The 17,721-nt window shown below is 41.5% G+C and overlaps 1 pseudogene; it reads right to left on the minus strand.

The window, feature by feature from the left end:
* LOC139657760 (collagen and calcium-binding EGF domain-containing protein 1-like) overlaps nucleotides 1-15,706 on the minus strand; it is a 35,828-nt pseudogene extending 20,122 nt beyond the window's left edge.
* Between the last annotated feature and the right edge of the window lie 2,015 nt (nucleotides 15,707-17,721).

Here is a 17,721-nt window from a genome sequence, read left to right on the forward strand (position 1 = left end):
TCTCTCTCTCTCTCTCTCTCTCTCTCTCTCTCTCTCCCTTCCTCTCTCTCTCTCTCTCTCTCTGTCTCTCAATTCAATCTACTTTATTGGCAAGCATGTTAGATGACTAGTATAGCCAAAGCATCTAAATACAATTGAATACAAAATAATAACAAGGCAACACATGCCTCCTGATGCATAATGCAGACTCACTCAGGGCCTATCAGTCATCAGTCATCTGTAGTTGTAGCATCCCTCCTTGAGCCAATCAGTGTAATTTTGAAGTGGTGAGGTACATAATTTCCCCAAGTTTGGTCAAAATCTGATAAGCAGTGTTGGAGATATCGCATGTAAAAAAACAAATGAGCAACAATTGAGAGTGGATTCATCGCCCTCCCCTCGACTCTTAAGTCAAATTAAACTGTTCAGATCTATATTTTTGTTGTACGGTAGACTACTGGCACAGGACCATAACCTGTAAAAAAAAATATGGACGTAGTGAGTGTGACGTCACCCATAGGTTTCTGAAGGGCCGTTTTGAAGCCAAGGGTTTGGGTTTACATTTTTTAGAGCCGGAGCAGCCGGTGTATTCAGTATTTCTATGTATGCAGAGTTTTTTTTCCCCAAGCGGCAGCCGTGGGCATCACCAGGCAAATTCAGGTCAGGCAGTCAGTCAGTCAGGTAACGCTTAGTGATATGATGCGCTTCGCCAGATGGCCTGTAGAGGGTGTCTATGGCTGTGAGATGCAGTGTTTCCCATACAGAGGCACAAAATCAAGTTGGTCCGTGTATAGAAATTGATCGAAATTGATCTCTGATGTGCGCATCACATCATGTTTGTCATTTGGAGATGCACAGACAGCAGACCAGCAGCACTGAACTCAATCCACAGAGTCTCCTGGTGTGAAAACAACATTCCACAAGTTGCTCCAAACTAGTAACAAGTCTTCTGCTGCCCTACAAACTTTAACGGTGCCTAAAGTTATTATCTTGTGGTATTTAAGTAATTTAAGTTAGTGGAATTAGGTAATCTAACTGTGTCGCAGTGCTTCAGTGCATAGAACTGAACACACACCGTGGGTCTGTACAGGATCTGTGCTTGTTTCTTAAGAAGAAAAAAGTCAAACAGAAAGATTCCAATAATGCATCCAAGGTGGTAAAAAGAAATGATTCTCTCAGGCTGGATATAGAAAGAACAAATCAGTATAATGTATAACAATATAACATTCTATATGCCTTATATATCTTTTATCTTCGCCTTCTGTCCTGTCTATCTGAACTTGGCTGTCTGTCTGATCTCCCACAGTGAGTTCGGGTGCTGTGGGAGAGGAGAACATCCTGTGTGTGTGTGTGTGTGTGTGTGTGTGTGTGTGTACTTCAGACCATACACACGGCAGCCAGGTGGACTTCACAGCACTGTTACAGATGGGGAAAGTGTGTGTGTGTGTGTGTGTGTGTGTGTGTGTGTGTGTGTGCGTGTGTGTGTGTCATGTTCTGTATTTCATCTTATCTGGCATCAATTCACCAGTGCAAATTCCTGGTGCATGCAAATATACTTGGGGAAATAAAATGACTGATGTTTCTGATTCAATGAGGAAAATATATGAGAGAAAGAGAGTAGGAGAGAGAGAGAGAGAGAGAGAGAGATGTAGGAATGGATGGAGATGAGGCGGGCAGAAAGGAGAGAGAGGAGTGAGAGCGAGATAGATAAAAAGAGAAAGCCAGAAAGAGTATGAGAGAGAGAGGGAGAGAGGGAGAAATGGATGGAGAAAGAAAAGAAAGAGAGGAGCGAGAGAGAGAGAGGGAAAGTGAGAGTGAGGACAGTGAATAGTGTCAATATTGGCTGAGCGGAGCTGCTGATCTGCTGCTAAACCTCTCAATCACCGACGCGGCGTCCCACCACATCCACTCATCTAGGTGGGAAGCCAATTACAGCAGAGAAAAAAACTCTCAGCAGCTTCCCTCCCTGCTCTGATTTCCCCTTCCTGCTCTTTTTATAGAGCTTTACGTGGTTTTCCAGGCAGATCCCCCACTGAGGGGAACGCTCGGCCTGCCAGGACGCAGCTTTATTTCATTTGGATCAAAAAAAAAACTAAAAAAACTCCACTTCCAAAGTCCACATCTCCTCTCCTCTCCTTTCCTTTCCTTTCCTTTCCTTTCCTTTCCTTTCCTTTCCTTTCCTTTCTTTTCCTTTCCTTTCCTTTCCTTTCTTTTCCTTTCCTCTATCTCCCACCTTCCTCTCTATCTCCCTGCTGTGCAATTTTTTTATTGATCTTCTTTACAGATTTTTTTATTATTTTCTCTTCAACTTTACTACACTGTTTCTTACGTGTATTCTGTGGCCCAGGAGTGGCCGTCCGGTAGGGGAAAAATGTATTTTGTGTTAATCATTAAAGCTGCACTAAGCAAGATTTTGTATGTAAAAATACAGCCGTCTTGTCTTATCATCCTAAATCACAATGCTGCAATACGGAAGAGCGTTCCATCTACCCTAACTGTGTTGCAGTTTCATCAATCGTGGATTGTAGCTTTAACACTGTTACAAAAACAGTCATGAATGTAGCACTTATGGGCCATTTTGTTTTGACGATTTCCAAAAAAAAATTCAGTTCTCTAAAACATCAACAGAAAACACCAGGTTTTAGAGCAAGGGCTTCTTTCTAGACTCACTATTACACCAATGTTCAACAATCATACAGGGAGAAATCCATTGTAGAAGAGGCAGAGATATCAATTTCTCCAGCGACAGTAGACCAGAATGCAATGCAGCCACAAGACATGTTGCATTTTGAGTAAGGAGCATGACTCTCACTTTTTGGAACTGGAAAAACTCACTCTCTTGCTCTCACTAGGCTAATACTATTGTTATCTCTATTGCTCTCTCCACCTACATATAACATGCATCAAGTTCATGCCCCCCCCCTGCTCTGTGTATTGTCAAAAGTCACTCTGGGAAATGTAGGAAATCACTAACTTCAGTAGAAGTAGATGAGACAGGTTGAGGGAGAGTGGGTACAACAAGAAAGTAAACTACATGTATAACAAAATAACTCCTGGAATGCATTGAAAATCACAAATTGATGATATCTAACAGTGTAAGATTATCTGAGGGTGGAATTTTCCTTTAAGAGCAAAATACAAACCGTCTCCTAAAAAGCAGTGAGTGTTCCGTCCAGATAAAGCTCATTAGCTCTCAGTGTCCTTGCCAATAGTTTCTCGCTAACAATAACGTCTTGCATCACAGTGTTGTTAGCAGGAAATGATAACTGATCAGGGCCTGCTGGGATTAATGAATCTCTATCCATTCTACCTCATCAAAAGCCTAAATCAACTAAATATAATTTTATTCAACAAAATATCAGGCTAGTTTAATTAATCAAGGCAATCAAGTGAATTCAACCATGGCAAGTGGGTGATATCAGTTTGAAACTTGCTGAAAAAGCTAAATTGAGCACAAGTTTTAAAAAAAGCAAATACGCACATTTTATTAAATTGCGGGCACACATGTTGCGATCCCAACTTCATGCTCCGCTGGTTTGACAGAGACCAGAAGTCATTCATTACAGTGGTTTTGATGGACAGTAACAGATTAGCACCCCAGTGGCTGTCGGCTCTTCTGGCCAACGGATGATGGATACTTTGGATTTTTCTAAACTCTGCATTAACAGAGTATCAAAATAGCTGGAAGTGACAAAAAGATAACTGCACGCTGGTTTATGGGATTGCAAATTGTAAAAAGTCACTCCAATATATAAGTGAATTGATGAAAGCTGAATGGAAGCTAAACTTCGCAAACTCAACAAAGTACCAAGTACAGGGTACCAAGCTTTCTTCCAAACACGTTCTGGGGCAGGAGATTACATTGAGGATGACGCTATGCTAAAACAGCAGAGAGATGTGAATGCAGCATTAATTCATTTGTTCCCCCAGATATGAGGCTGTACACACAAAATGAAAGCGAGAGCAGGAATTAACCAAAACAAGGGAACAATATGTATCTTGTGCGCTCAACTTAATCAAAATACGAGGTCTGTCTCGTGTTCACTCAGTACTGAACCATCTCATTCCCTCAATGTAGTAAATTGTGGCCTCAAAATATGTGTTTTTTTCTCCTGCAGCCACTCCATATTGCACTGCTGACAACAGAGGGACTAATAAAGGACTGAGATCTACCTGTCTGCTTATCTATCTCTCCAAACCTTTTTTACATTTGGTTCAACTAGAGCTTAAGCAGCTGGGAAGTTGTGTGCAGAGTGTTGCAGCCCTATGTTGGTCAGTGGATAGTGTGTGGCACTAACAGTGGGGTTACAATAAGAGAGTGTGTGTGTGTGTGTGTGTGTGTGTGTGTGTGTGTGTATAATAGTGTGTGTGTGTGGATACCGTGGAAGGTCCAGAGGTGAGGTGAGAGCCAAGGCTAATGCAGTAAATCCATAAGGAAACAAATAAAGGAAAGGGGATGAGAGGGAGCTTAAGTCCTCTGGGATAGCGCTACTTAATCTCCAGCCCTGTGCTCAAGGCACCACAGAGCACTGTCCGCACACACACACACACACACACACACACACACACACACACACACACACACACGCACACACACATTCCATATGCTCTTACTTAATCACTACATAAAACATCCTCTACAGCACTGGCGAGGGACTCCCCTGCCTGTTCCCATACCACACACACACATCACATACACTAACACTTTATACAGCAGGGCAGTCAGTCAGTCAGTCAGTCTATGAGAGTTTTGAAGTCGGGGTGTCATTCACCCTGCAAGCCCCAGACTCTGCGTCTCCCAGCTCAGTGTTATTTCAGAGGTTTAACTGCCGAAACTCTACACATCCTCGTCTCTCAGAGGGACCATGACACCTGAGATGCTCCCCTGTGGCCTCATCCTACCCCGTCCCAGGACGACCACTGTCCCAGGAGGTGGAGTTAGGTATTGTTTGAGCAGAGACGCAAAAAGAGGCTAGTGGCGCTCAACTAACAAACATGTAACTGGTGATAAACTGTGACCAGACTGGTGCAGGTTACCTGATTGGGACCGTTGTGACAAGTGACAGCCTAAAGTAGGCTTCTACTTGTTTAGATTGTACAATCACTAATAAGGATGTTGATCTGTTATTTAGGCCTCTTCTTGACCGTGTACAACATCAATCACTGTTATCAAACTATAAAGATTCATTTTGGTGTAGGGCGTAACTTTTTTCTTAGATCTTACTAGGAAAATGCTTGAATTGGCCATAATGTAAACATTTAGTATGGGGTTCAGCTGGGTTCAAGAGGCAAACTCTAGCACCCCCACATAAAGCTCTGCTGTTCTTTCAAGTGAGATAAAGCACCAGTGTGGCTGCCTGAGAAACTTCTAGGTATTGTATCTCTGTATCCCACAGCTCTGTATGTGCAGTGGGGTTTACGAAATTTTTCGGACTGACCGAGTTTTAAAAATACATCATCTGACGAAAGCAGGTGGTATTTTTGCTTTTATGAGCTGCTTATGGCACATGCACATGATCAAAAGATGGTGGTGGTCCTGCAAAAACACAAACAGTCAAACTGACCCGCTAATTTATGTTCATCATGACTAAGAAAACACTCTACCATGATGGTGTCAGCCCATTACTTCATACTAACCCTGCCACTTTTATGAATAACCCCCAGAATGTTTCTGTGATACTTGTGTGATGCTTATGAAGGCTGTGCGGCCAAAAAAAAAAGTTAATTGTGACTGCTGAAGAAAGACACAGCTTACACATTTTTCAGGAGGGCTGGTTATTCCCACAATTGCCCAACAGTAAGGGCACAAAGACAACAGATGAAGCAAATATTCCTGCATCCCTAGAGTGTTCATGTGTGATTAGGCCTAAGAGAAATAAGAGGCAGGAGAGTTGGGGAAAACCTTTGGCCAGGGCTCAGCAGAACTCTGGATGAGTCACAAGTATTCCTTTGTCTCTAGAGTGATCAAATATGATCATGATAGAGCTTGAAAGCTAAATTTAAACTCTCTAAACCGGAAATAATCTTAAAACAATAGTAAAACATCTGTTACTGTGAAAAAGTCACAAAAGGCAGGATCCACTTCTCACCGCTAACCTCGCTAACGCTAGCCAGTTAGCACAAAGCTCTAACGACTGCCACAGCTCTGTAATCATGTGCGCTTCAAAACAACACGTTGAATGTATGAATTCGACCGTATATTAAACTTGACCTGACCTCAACCCCCGACTTGAACGCTCGGGCTACTAGACGCAGGCCTGGCTTCTGTCTCTTCAGAGCCAAACAGAGAGGCCGAGTCCTATTGAAAAGAAAGAAGCCGTAGAGTGGAGATGGAGATGGAGTCCAGGCCTGGAGCTGAGTCACTCCCAGTAATGAACACTTTAAACGCTGCTGGTTGACACACAGGGGAGGGGTGGTGGGGGGGGGGTGAAGGAATAGAGGCCTGTTATAGACTGATTGGAGAGTCGTTACCAAAGGCTATGAGGGACGTGCCACCATGTTGGAAGAGACTGTAGCGTTATCACCTCATCCTAAAATTCTGAACTTGTATAGGCAGGCTTATGCTATAAAACAGGTAAAAGTATCAGGGTCATATCAGGGTCATATACACACACCTTTTGTTGTCACTCCTCCAACATGGTGCCCCTCATTACCAACTGTTATTCACTCTCCAGACATTTCGTGACAGGCCTGTGTCTCATCGACAGAGTATGATTGGTCACAGAGTGGCTTGCATGGCTCGTATAATAAGCTAATACAGTGCGTCTCACTTGAACAGAGGGAAAAATTGGTGGATAGGAATCAACAAACAATCTTTAATCGCCTCTTTCGGGAAGGAACAGCGATTGCATGCAAATACCACCAAACAAAGTCCAATGCTGTAGCCCACTAACTCAAACCAGCAAAGACTTCAACTCACTAACTCAAACCAACAATGTCCAATTCTGCAGTTCATTGACTGAAACCAACAAAGTCCAGTACTGAGGCTCATGTGGTCTTTTCAGAGTGTCTAGCTCTCCTACCCACTGACAAAACAGACAGTATGCATAAAGGGTTAACAAGATTCAGATGCCCATGTTGGTTCCGACGTGGGTGATCGGATCGCATTCAGATAGCGCAAATTGCATAAAATCCAGGTGTAAATGCACCCAAGATGGATTGCAGATCTAATCATCAATATCACCTCCAGATGTGGTCAGACATGCATTTGGCCAAATTAATAACAAAGCGTAAATGCAATGAGTTTCCAATGCACATAAAGGGGCTATGTTAACGGAAATTGACTTTCACACGCAGATCCAACTAGGAAGCACAGGCAAAATGTTCTTTAAAAAAAATGGTTTTCAGGAAAGGATAGGGAACAAGCAAGACCTTGTATTAATTGTCAGTTTTAAAGGATGTAAATATTACGGGAAGACGTGACGTGTGACAAAACCTATAAATCAAATGTCAATGTGTTATCCAGATGGACACAATCTGGATATGAGACACATGTACATGCCAGGTGTAAAGGGGGCCTTTCTGCCTCCTGACCAACATGTACTCACTTGCCACACATGTTCACAGAGGCATATGATTGGCTACAGCAAACCCTGCACGGCTCGTATAATGAGTCAAGACAGGAAGTGGTTGCGGTTGAAATCTGAGGTTGACTAAAACTGAAACTCACATTATTAAAACATGCGTTATGTCTTTGCTGAAAAACCAAAATCAGTCAAAAAAGTCATAAACTGGGTTTATATGTAGAGTATAGGGTAATACATGAAGCATCTAAGAAGCAAGAGCGTGTATGTTCCTGTATTTCTGTCCTCATGAGAGATAAATGTCCAGACAACAATCAAAAGGTGAGTAAGCTCCTCCAAAGCGAGCACATTTGGCAGATCCTCACTTTAGGGTTAGAGTTAGAATTAAGGTTAGGGTGAAGTACAGTATGTAGTGGTGAAGGTTAGGAGTTAGGGAATTAATGTATTTATAGGCTTGCTGTTATGGAGTACCTGTCATCTAATGGATGGTCCTCATGTCTAGTGTAATCGTGTGTGTGCGTGTGTGTGTGTGTGTGTGTGTGTGTTTGTGTGTGTGTGGAGAGAGACAGAGAGTTCATGTCAGTTCAGAGTACCTCTGCGGCAGTTCTCAGACGACAAGAGAGATGGATAGCGAATTTGAAAGGCAAAAATGTCTGAAAGGCGCCAGCATAGTAATCATATCAGAGACCCCAGCAGAGAGGAACTTCAGAGATGCAAATTGGGCCAGAACGAGCAGAGCCTGTATGACTAAGCCTCCAGATATTCCTGGAGGCAAAGTGAAGAAACTCTTACGGTAAGCATTCGTTTTCACTCGCCCTGTTTTTTTCCTCTCTTGCGTACAGCCTGCGTCGTAGCACTGTCATCTGACCACACACTCTGCACGATAGTATTGTTACAGGCATGTGTGCGTGGAAGAGAAAGAGAGCAAGAGAGAACAAGAATTGGAAAGATGGGAAGAAGGAGAGAGTGTGTGTGTGTGTGTGTGTGTGTGTGTGTGTTTGGGCAGCAACAGTTTGGATGAACAGACACTGTGTACAGACACTGAAACCGACGCCTTACCCTGCTTCTCCCCTATCCACTGTCCACTAACTCTCTGTCATCCCTCCATCATTACAATGATGCAAAGTGTTTATTGGGTGTTGTTGAAGTGTTTGGCTTGTTTTTTTCTTATTCCTGCCAGCACAAATTAGCAGTTTATTTCTCTTCTTTCTGTGGTTTTTATCGCTGTATTTTCTCACTGTGCAAATAAACTAACCTAAGCATGTACCCTACACATTGTATCGCAGTATTTTTTTCTACCAGCCTACCCATCGTTGGGGTAGGCTGGTACACATACTGTACACATGAGGGTTAGATGCCCTTGCTCAGGGGCACATCAGTAATAACAGACTCTGTCAGCAGCTGGGATGGAACAAGCAACTCTTTGACTAGGACGCATCCTCCATAACAGCCTGCCATCCCTCCGAGAGATGAAACATAGATGATCGCTGCTGAACTAACTTTTAGGATAAGATGAAATATAAAACTGTAATGATCCTGTTGGGAAAATTGGGTCATTGTAATAGGATACAGCATGGAAGCAATAAAAATTACAGTAACATTGAAGACAAAAGCTCAACAATATAACTTTGTCTGTCAGAATGCCATTTAATCATGTCCCCATAACATTCATCATCTGCCCCCGCATTATTCGAGTTAGAGAGCAGTGCTGTAACATTGCTCTAGTGTTGTGCCCAAACTCAAACACCATAGCGTGCTGTTTATGTGTGTCGTCTACCGGAGCAATGAGCCATTCAGTGTATTTAAACCAGAACAATATGCCAATCTAGAGAAAGCATGGTTTATTGGTTTATCGAGCCCATCGAGCCTCTCTGAGTCGGACTCCACAGCTGAGAGTGCTTAGAGAGGTAGAGCTCCGAGAGGAGCAGTACATTAACTCTCATCATTACAAACCTGCTGTATCTGCCAGACACAGAGACAACTCTGAAACAGACTCATGCATAAACACACACACTCACACGCACACTCAGAAAGAATCTGGGTACAAAGTGTATATGTTTGGCTTGGCACAGTTCAAATTTGACCTCTGGCGAAGCCAGAGCAAGAACAAGAGAGTGGGCAGAACAATAGAAATGTAGAAATTGGGCTGCTTCACCCTCATTGCTGTGAAAACCGCTGCCGAGGGGGAGGAGACCTGCGGCTGGCTGGGTCTTTGTTTTGATGGAGAGAGCAGCATGGGTTTACTTCTGCCCAACACCGCAAAGCCCTCTGAGACACAGACATTATGTTTGCATTTTAGGCATTTAGCTAACACTCTTATCCAGGGCAACTAACAGTGAGTGTAGCTGCAGAAGAGGGTTATATTAAGAGAACATTGTAGGCAACAAATTGCAAAGAGTGCAAGGGTGAGAGTCACAGCACCTTGACAACAGCTGCAACAAATGAAGAGTTCATTAACTAAATGCTATGTATTCATTTGGGGAAAAAAATAAATTCATCATTCAATATCTCTATAGAAAGGCCTCTATATAAAACATAGAGGATACGGTTCATAAAAGTGTTATCGCTGTGTCAAATAACGACTTATGTTAACTGCTGCTATAATTTAACTACCATAAGTACCATAATTTGCTTTACTGTTTTGCTAGCAACCACTTTCTATGGGTAGGTGTCACTTTTTTGCAAATGTTAAATATATCATCTTGGAACAAAACTCTGTGAAGTTTTTCCACAGATTATTTGAATATGGGAGAGAGGTGCCAGGTAAAGAAATAAGAGAAAAAGAACCAGGAGTGATGGGAAAACCAGCCTGCCAGGACTCGGCAGAGTGATGACTGGACTGTTAGACTGAGCAGCTATTCTCATACATGGCCCTCACTGAAACAAGCATTAGCAGCCTGAGGCAGTTCATACACAGAACCAGAACTGGGTCAAATAGTTATTATAGGTCAGTAGTATCAGTCACAGAAGTTGACAGTTAAAGTGTTCTAAGTATATTGAATTTATTTCAATACTTCTCTAAACTCTCGCACTATTGTCCTAAGTGGCAAACCACTTAAGTGCGAGACCACATCTGGCATCTTATGAAGGGCTAAAACAAACCATACACTGCAATAAATTTCAAAATCCAGCTCAAGTCATTTAATCTACTGAGTATCAAAACCTTATTTTTGTTCAAACAAGTGAAAAAATTTATCAGTGTGGTAGTTTCACATTTTTGCAATGCTGATAAACAGTTTTCAAGATTTGTTTTTAAATCAAGGGTTTTTTCTTGGTACTAGTGGAGCGATCTGCCTTATTCTGCCTCGTTCCAAGATTGACGCTTTCATCAAATTGGTGAAACTGCATTGGAAACAAGCGGAATTATCTCACTCACCCCATCGGCAGAATTGGTTTAGGAAAAAATTGCATTTCAAAACGGAATATGATACTAAATGACTTGTTCAGACAGGCATATTTCACAGCGTTAAAAGTATTTGCAAATACTATTTGATCCAGGTCTGTGAAGTACTGAACTACCTTGAGAAACACAGCGAGGAAAAGACGACATCAGCTCCTCCACCTCCTCCTCCAGCTCCACACATCTCATGCAGAGCCAGGAATCAAACGAGACACAGAGCCTGTTGCTGCTCTAACCTTGACAGTAAACAGATCAGATCCTCTGGCCTCAAACCAGACCTGGTGCCTCATTTATAAAAGGCTCTTCTTACGCCAACGAGCAAATCCAAACCAAAGTTGGGATTTAGAAGAAAGTTATCAAGATGTCTGAATGAGCGGTTTACATTGATTTTCTCCTTCTTCATGTCTACCATTGCCCAGAGTATGAATGCTACAGATATATCTTTAATTTGTTTCTTTTAACGTATGCTCATACAATATGATGGCATCAAAGGTAAAGAGCATTTTCCTTCACACAGACTAAGTGTAAAATGCACACAGTTAAAGAGACGAGAGCAAAAGAAAAGTTAGCAAGAAAACTCATCTCTTCAAGAAATACTCCACATCTCCCTCTCCCACCCTGGCCCACATCTCCCATTCCAAAGGATCTGACCTGTTTTCTACCTCTTTTCTTAGCTCTTGTTTCTTTGATTTCCTTTGCCTAGTAGGATACTTCTCTCTTACATGATCATTCTAGGGTTAAAGCAAAAATATTCAGAGTGCTGTGACTCTGACCCTTGTGCTCATTATTGGCTGCTTGTAATGTTGCTGATGTAGAAACTGAAGCTTACTTGACTCACTGTAAGTGGTTCTGGATAAGTGCATCAGCTAAATGACTAGAATGTACAATGTAGTAGAGTGGAGGGTCAGAGTTTGCTGTTCCTGTCTTCCTGTGAATGAATATAATGCAATAAAAATGACTAAACGCATCCTTTCTTTTGAATCCAGACCACTTCTACTTTTAAGGTTATGGTGCAGACCTACTGCTCCCTGCGGGGGAAGACTTCTTAATCTGTTTTTAGCCCAGAACCCAAACTGAGAAAGTTCAAGTTTAAGTTCCCTTTTATTGTCACAGAGCCAGGCCGGAGGAATTCATTTCAGCGCAGATGGAAATTGCAATACAAAGGAAAATAGATTTTGTTCCAAAGTGAGATATGCACCATTTGAAAAAAGTGACATTTACTCTTACAAGATGACTGAGCAAGATAATGTTTTTGAATGATCGCAACTTAAATCCATGTTTGGCAAAGTTTGACAACGGTTTAGTGATCAAAGCAGGTCCAAGCAGGTCAAGATAAGTTGGTTGTACTTTGGGTCCAAAATAAGAAATCCATCTTTTGAAAAAGAGCGATATCTTATCTTAAAAAAGATTCAAAGCACAAAAGAATTATGCTACTTCTTAAAGGATAACTGTTGTTGGTTGACAAATGATGACACTTTTATCGACTAGATCCTCAATGTTTTCAAGATATTGAATGATGATCTTCAGGAAATTATTTTTTTTTTCCCTAAATGGATATATTGAGTTTCCAAAAGGGATATATAGAGTTTTGGACACAGTGTGGTTTAGTCGTTAGAGAGACCATTCCATTACCTAAAAAGGTTTCAAGTTCAGTCCTCTCATTAAGACACTGAGTGAGACACTGCTCTGGATAAGAGACTCAGCTAAACATCAGAAATGTATAATGTAACTTTTCATATTTAGTTTCACTCTACGACCCATTAAAAAATACCACATGGGAGCCAGTAGAAACCTCAGTCATGACCCTCTTTGGTCCAAACCCATACTGGTTTAGGAGGCGCTGTTGTGGAGGGACAGCTGTGTGTCTTACCTGAAACAAGTGCTGTTCTTCCCCCCAGCTCGGACACAGGGATACTCCACTGTCAGGATCTTGTTCTCTGGACAATCCGTCCTGCAAAAGAACAGGAGACAAGGCAGAAAAACAAGGACAGAGATGATTTAAAGAGTTTTGTTTTAACTTGTATTTAGCCAGGGAAGAAGCAGTGCTACGCTACACACTAACGTTAGAGCTCCACTACCAGCATCGCATCGTGTTGCCATCAGCGTTGCGCCAATGTGACGTTCTCCACAGAGCGCATTGACTTTTGAATGGATTCACCAGAAAACAATCAATTCAACTTTATTTCAATGAGGGAGAACGCGTGCGTCAGCCATTGAGAATTGAACCTCTGCGATTTCGTAGCTTGGACGCAGCCATTGGACGCAATGCAACGTAATGCGAACGCAACGCGAGCAGTGGAGCATCTTTCAGTGCTGGTAAAGGAATCATTCCTTCGATGGCTGACGGCTGATGGCAATGCCTGACACCCGATGGCTGTAGTGGAGCAGGCCATAATAGTAACAAACACACTGGGAGCTGCCCAGTACAACCACAGCCTTCCACTGAGCAGCTTCACTGGAGCAACTGGGGGGTGAAATGCCTTGCTCAAGGGCAACTTGACAGTAGTAGTTGTTGAGGGAAGGGAGAGTGTTACTCATCACTTCACCTGCCCATATTTTCCCAGCTGGTCTAGGAATCTGAACCAGTGACCTTCCAGTCACAAGCCAATTTCAGCTTTAGCTTCCACTGCTCCATTCCGCTAGTTGTAAGTATTGTATATAACCGGATTGTATGGCTTGTTGCAGGTTTAATAATAAATGACATTGTGATACTTTATTGAACCTGTAGGGAAATACTCTTTCCTCTTGCCCCCCTCAACAGAGAGTTCAGAGGTCAGGCTCAGCTACAGAACAGCAGCTTGCAGCTGGTAGGGATTCGGTGTCTTGCTCAAGGACACTTCAGCAGGGCAGATGGAGGTTTGAATCCAGGTCCTCCAGTTGAAGAGCGGTCTCCCTACTAAGTAGGTAGCTGGCGATAGGTTTGATTAACTGATGGAGCTGACTAGAAGGTCTGAAGGTGTATTCCCAAAGTGCCACTGATGCGTTAGAAACAAACTACAGTAGAATGGCTATCAGAACAAGGAAGTAGTGATGGAAATTTAAGGCTTTGCTTGAATTTACCTCAGAAATGTAAGTCTTCCTAAAGAGGTGGGTAAATAAAAAGGTGTGTAAAATGAGTTTAAGTGGGTTTACTCTCCACTAAATGCCTGCTTGGGATGTTATGGTCTCAAATCTGTCTTTCTTCCCTGTACATTATCTAACATAGCAAGAAATGCCATGAAAGTAATCTTAAATGTGTCTTTTGATTGTCAAGAATGGGTGCAGTCGGCATAAACCAAACGAAAAAGAAATACACAAACCTCACTAGTCTGCTTTTACTGATGTAAATTTCACAGCCAGGGAAACAGTCCAATATTATATGCACAGTCAAGATTAGCCTTTGTGCCAACCCAACCATATACAGGTTCCTTAAGACAATAACTCAGCTCCTATATATGTTTATGTAGCCAGATTGGCCATCAATCACAGCAGTGGAAATTTTCATCCCCTTATAACAGAATCTGATGAATTTAAAGTAAACCATGAAAACATAATAAATGTGAAGGTGTTATGGTTCCTGGCACTTACATGCCAATTTTAAAGACAGAGCAGAAAAAAAGTTAACGATCCAAATAGATTCAAACAGTGGAGAAATGTTTTAAAGTCATATTAATGGTATGGGATTCTGAGCTGAGTCTCACTGCTCAGCAGTCTCTGTGGGTTTGTGTCTCAGTGGTTTATTTCCCTGCTCACATTATTGAGTGCATGTGCTCCTTGCATCCTCTCCTCACCCCCTGACCGGCTCTCTCACAGCACCTTAATAACATCTGTCATGTTATGTCTGAGCACAAATAACATTTGGCTCTCCGCACCGCGACCGATTCCAACCATTTGGAGTTTCCCTTTGGCATTTGTATTTCCTCCAAAATCACATTAGATTAGGCGCACTACAGTGGTTCATCTGGGGGTTTCCTCTCTAACAGCCTGCTCACAGACGTATGACTTAAAGCACAAAAAACTATACAAATAGTCTAAACATGAATATAGCTTTGGCAGTGTGTGTCTATCTTACAATTAAATAAGTGAATTGAGATTCGATGCTGAAACAAACTTGGCAGTATCTGTAAAGAACGGACCTGTCTGTTAAAGCAGGGATGTAGTGGACGCTAAACTAGGCTGAACCCACTTCTAGTTCATTTTATTTGCAAAATAGAGTTTAACTACATTTTTAGTCTGATGTAAGTCTTTACAACCAAAGTTCATAGTATCATCATTGTAAGTAGCATCAACTGATGTAAGTTAGCTTCTATGAAAATATAGGGTCTTTTAAGAGGAAAAAATCATAAATTAATGGGGGTTTTTTAAGTTTCATTGATTTGTGTAATGATGATCACTGACTGGAGGTCATATCCTGTCCTTTTTATTTAACACTAGCCTGCATCACTGGTTAAACGCATTTTATGGATGAAGTGGAGGATGAAGTTGACACGGCTTCATCAGCACACCAAGCTGCTCATTCAGAAACAATCAAGATATACTTTCTCAGTAGTTTCATCTCTGAGACTTACCCAGAGGTGTCCACTCCAACCGTCGTTCTGATAGAGCTGGCACCAGACTCCCATAGGAAAACAACACAGATAGCGCCAAATGGTAAAAGTGTCGCACCATAAAGTTGACCCATGTCCCCTTGCGCTCCGGGACAGATGATCTGTTCAAGGAAAACGCCGAAACTTCAGCAAAACTGTTCTGTTTTCATCTGTCAGCGACCCGCACGTGTTCTGGTATAAAATGATCAGAAATCATAGTCAAATTTCCCACAGAGGTGAAGCACATGGGAGTCTGTGGGATAATAAATGCTGCGCGGTGCGTCCGGAGCCGCGTCCCAACTCCCAACTTTTACGCACTGAAGCAGACCCCTTGGAGAGCTACTGGAGGGTTTACAGCCCAGTGTCTTCTCACTAATCCCCACTGGATTTACATTCCTGCCTTTAAAGAACACACTTTAAACAAGCCGAGTCTGTACAGTCCCACTGCGCATTCGTGGAGATGACGTATACGCCTCATAATAATCATAATATGAAAACATTCTTTACATAGCACTTACAGAGTTGCAAAGTGCTTTACTAGAATGAAAAAGATGTAAATCTGAAATAAAAATAAAAAAAACAATCAAAAAAGAATACAAATATGAATGAGAATAAAATAGGCTACACAGTACACACCATAATAAAGACCAAGCACCAAGACAGACAAAAATAGACCCGGTAAAATCAAGCCTTAGCTTGTTTTCAGCTAGTTAACGTTAGCATACAACTTATAAGGTTACATATTACATAGATCTAAAAGCGTCTAATAGATCTAAAAACATAGATCTATATTCCAGAATAGGCTATGTGTTGTCATATGACCATTCAAAGATTTATTGCCATAGCCTATCACTATATTGCAGCAGTCCATGCAAACTAATGTTGTAGCATCATATGATGTCACGTGAATTTCATTTGCATAAGAGAACAGGATTATGAGAGTTGGTGTGAAAAATCGCAGCTAAGTTGCGAACAGTAAAAGCTAAAGTAAATCCTTCAGAAATAACTTTTACTTCCTTTTATTAAATAGATATGGCTCCATTTGTAGAAAACTATTTTTCCAGATAGTGAAGTTTGATAGCGCCCAGGTAGGAGTGTGTCAACAGGCTCTCTATAAAAAACTTTTGACAGAAAATCTCTACACCATCCTCTTGTGGAGCAAAGTGGCATATCTAATTTCTCTTGGTGTGTGTTTTGGTAAGGTGGTTAGTGGGACGGTCCTGTAATGAAAAGTTCACAGGTTCAATCCCCACAACAGTCATGTGTCCTTCCGGACTCCTACCTGTTGATAATAGTGTCCAGTAAATATTTCTATCTTTCTTTTTTCTTTCTATATTTCGTATCTGTACTTTATGTTTTTATCACGTTTGCTTCTGCTGTACTGTTGTTTCAGTGCGTTGCTGTGTTATCACTGTGCAAATAAAGTAAGCTTCAACCCAGACTTAAACTCTATGTCCTAACCTTATCCTAACTCACTCGTCTGTCAATCTCCAAGTACTTAGTTTGGAAAATGGGTTAAAGGTGGAGGGAGGAGGACTTTCTTGAGTGAAAAAGAGAAAAAGAGGTCAGAAAATAAATGTGGGGGTCAGTTTTCTATGTATAAGAAATAATTACTCTTTCATTATTAGTGTGTTTTTGTAATCACGGCCTTGTAATCATGGCCTGATTGCTTGAGCCGTAATTTTCCATAGGTTTGCCCATATTGTTATCTCATTAACCTAGCACTACAGTATGAGTAGCATTATTGTTTTCATATTATTATGATAAATTGCAATATGCACATTAACATCTAGAAACAGGGCCATTATTGAAAGTGTGTAAGCAGCCCTGCAAACTTCATTAGTGCTCAAAAGAATGTTTCTCATTTCTTTCACTTGTATTTTTTCGCGATCGAGAATACTTTTATTGTGAAATACAAATGGTTGTCACAGCTTACTGAGGGGCGATGACTTCTTGATATGTGAACTTGTCTTGTTAAGACCTCAATCACTTTCAGGCTCATATGAAATATTAATAACACACATTAAAGACTGCCCCAGATAAACTGCAATCACAAAGAAATTTAATTGCTTAACATTTTTTCCTTACCTGACAATAAAGAACTATACTATACAATCACAGCAAAACTGTAAGTCCCTATACGAATACTATAGGAATATTATAATGACACTATAGGTGATACAAATTGGCATAAAGTAGGATACATAGTAGATGCACTATGAATCCCTATAGGAATATTATAGTGATACCATAG

This window comes from Centroberyx affinis, unplaced genomic scaffold, assembly GCF_046629955.1.
Source record: "Centroberyx affinis isolate AG114_WGS23_722 - 3 ecotype Tasmania unplaced genomic scaffold, CSIRO-AGI_Caff_v1 ptg002750l_1, whole genome shotgun sequence".
Classification (NCBI taxonomy): Eukaryota; Metazoa; Chordata; class Actinopteri; order Beryciformes; family Berycidae; genus Centroberyx; species Centroberyx affinis.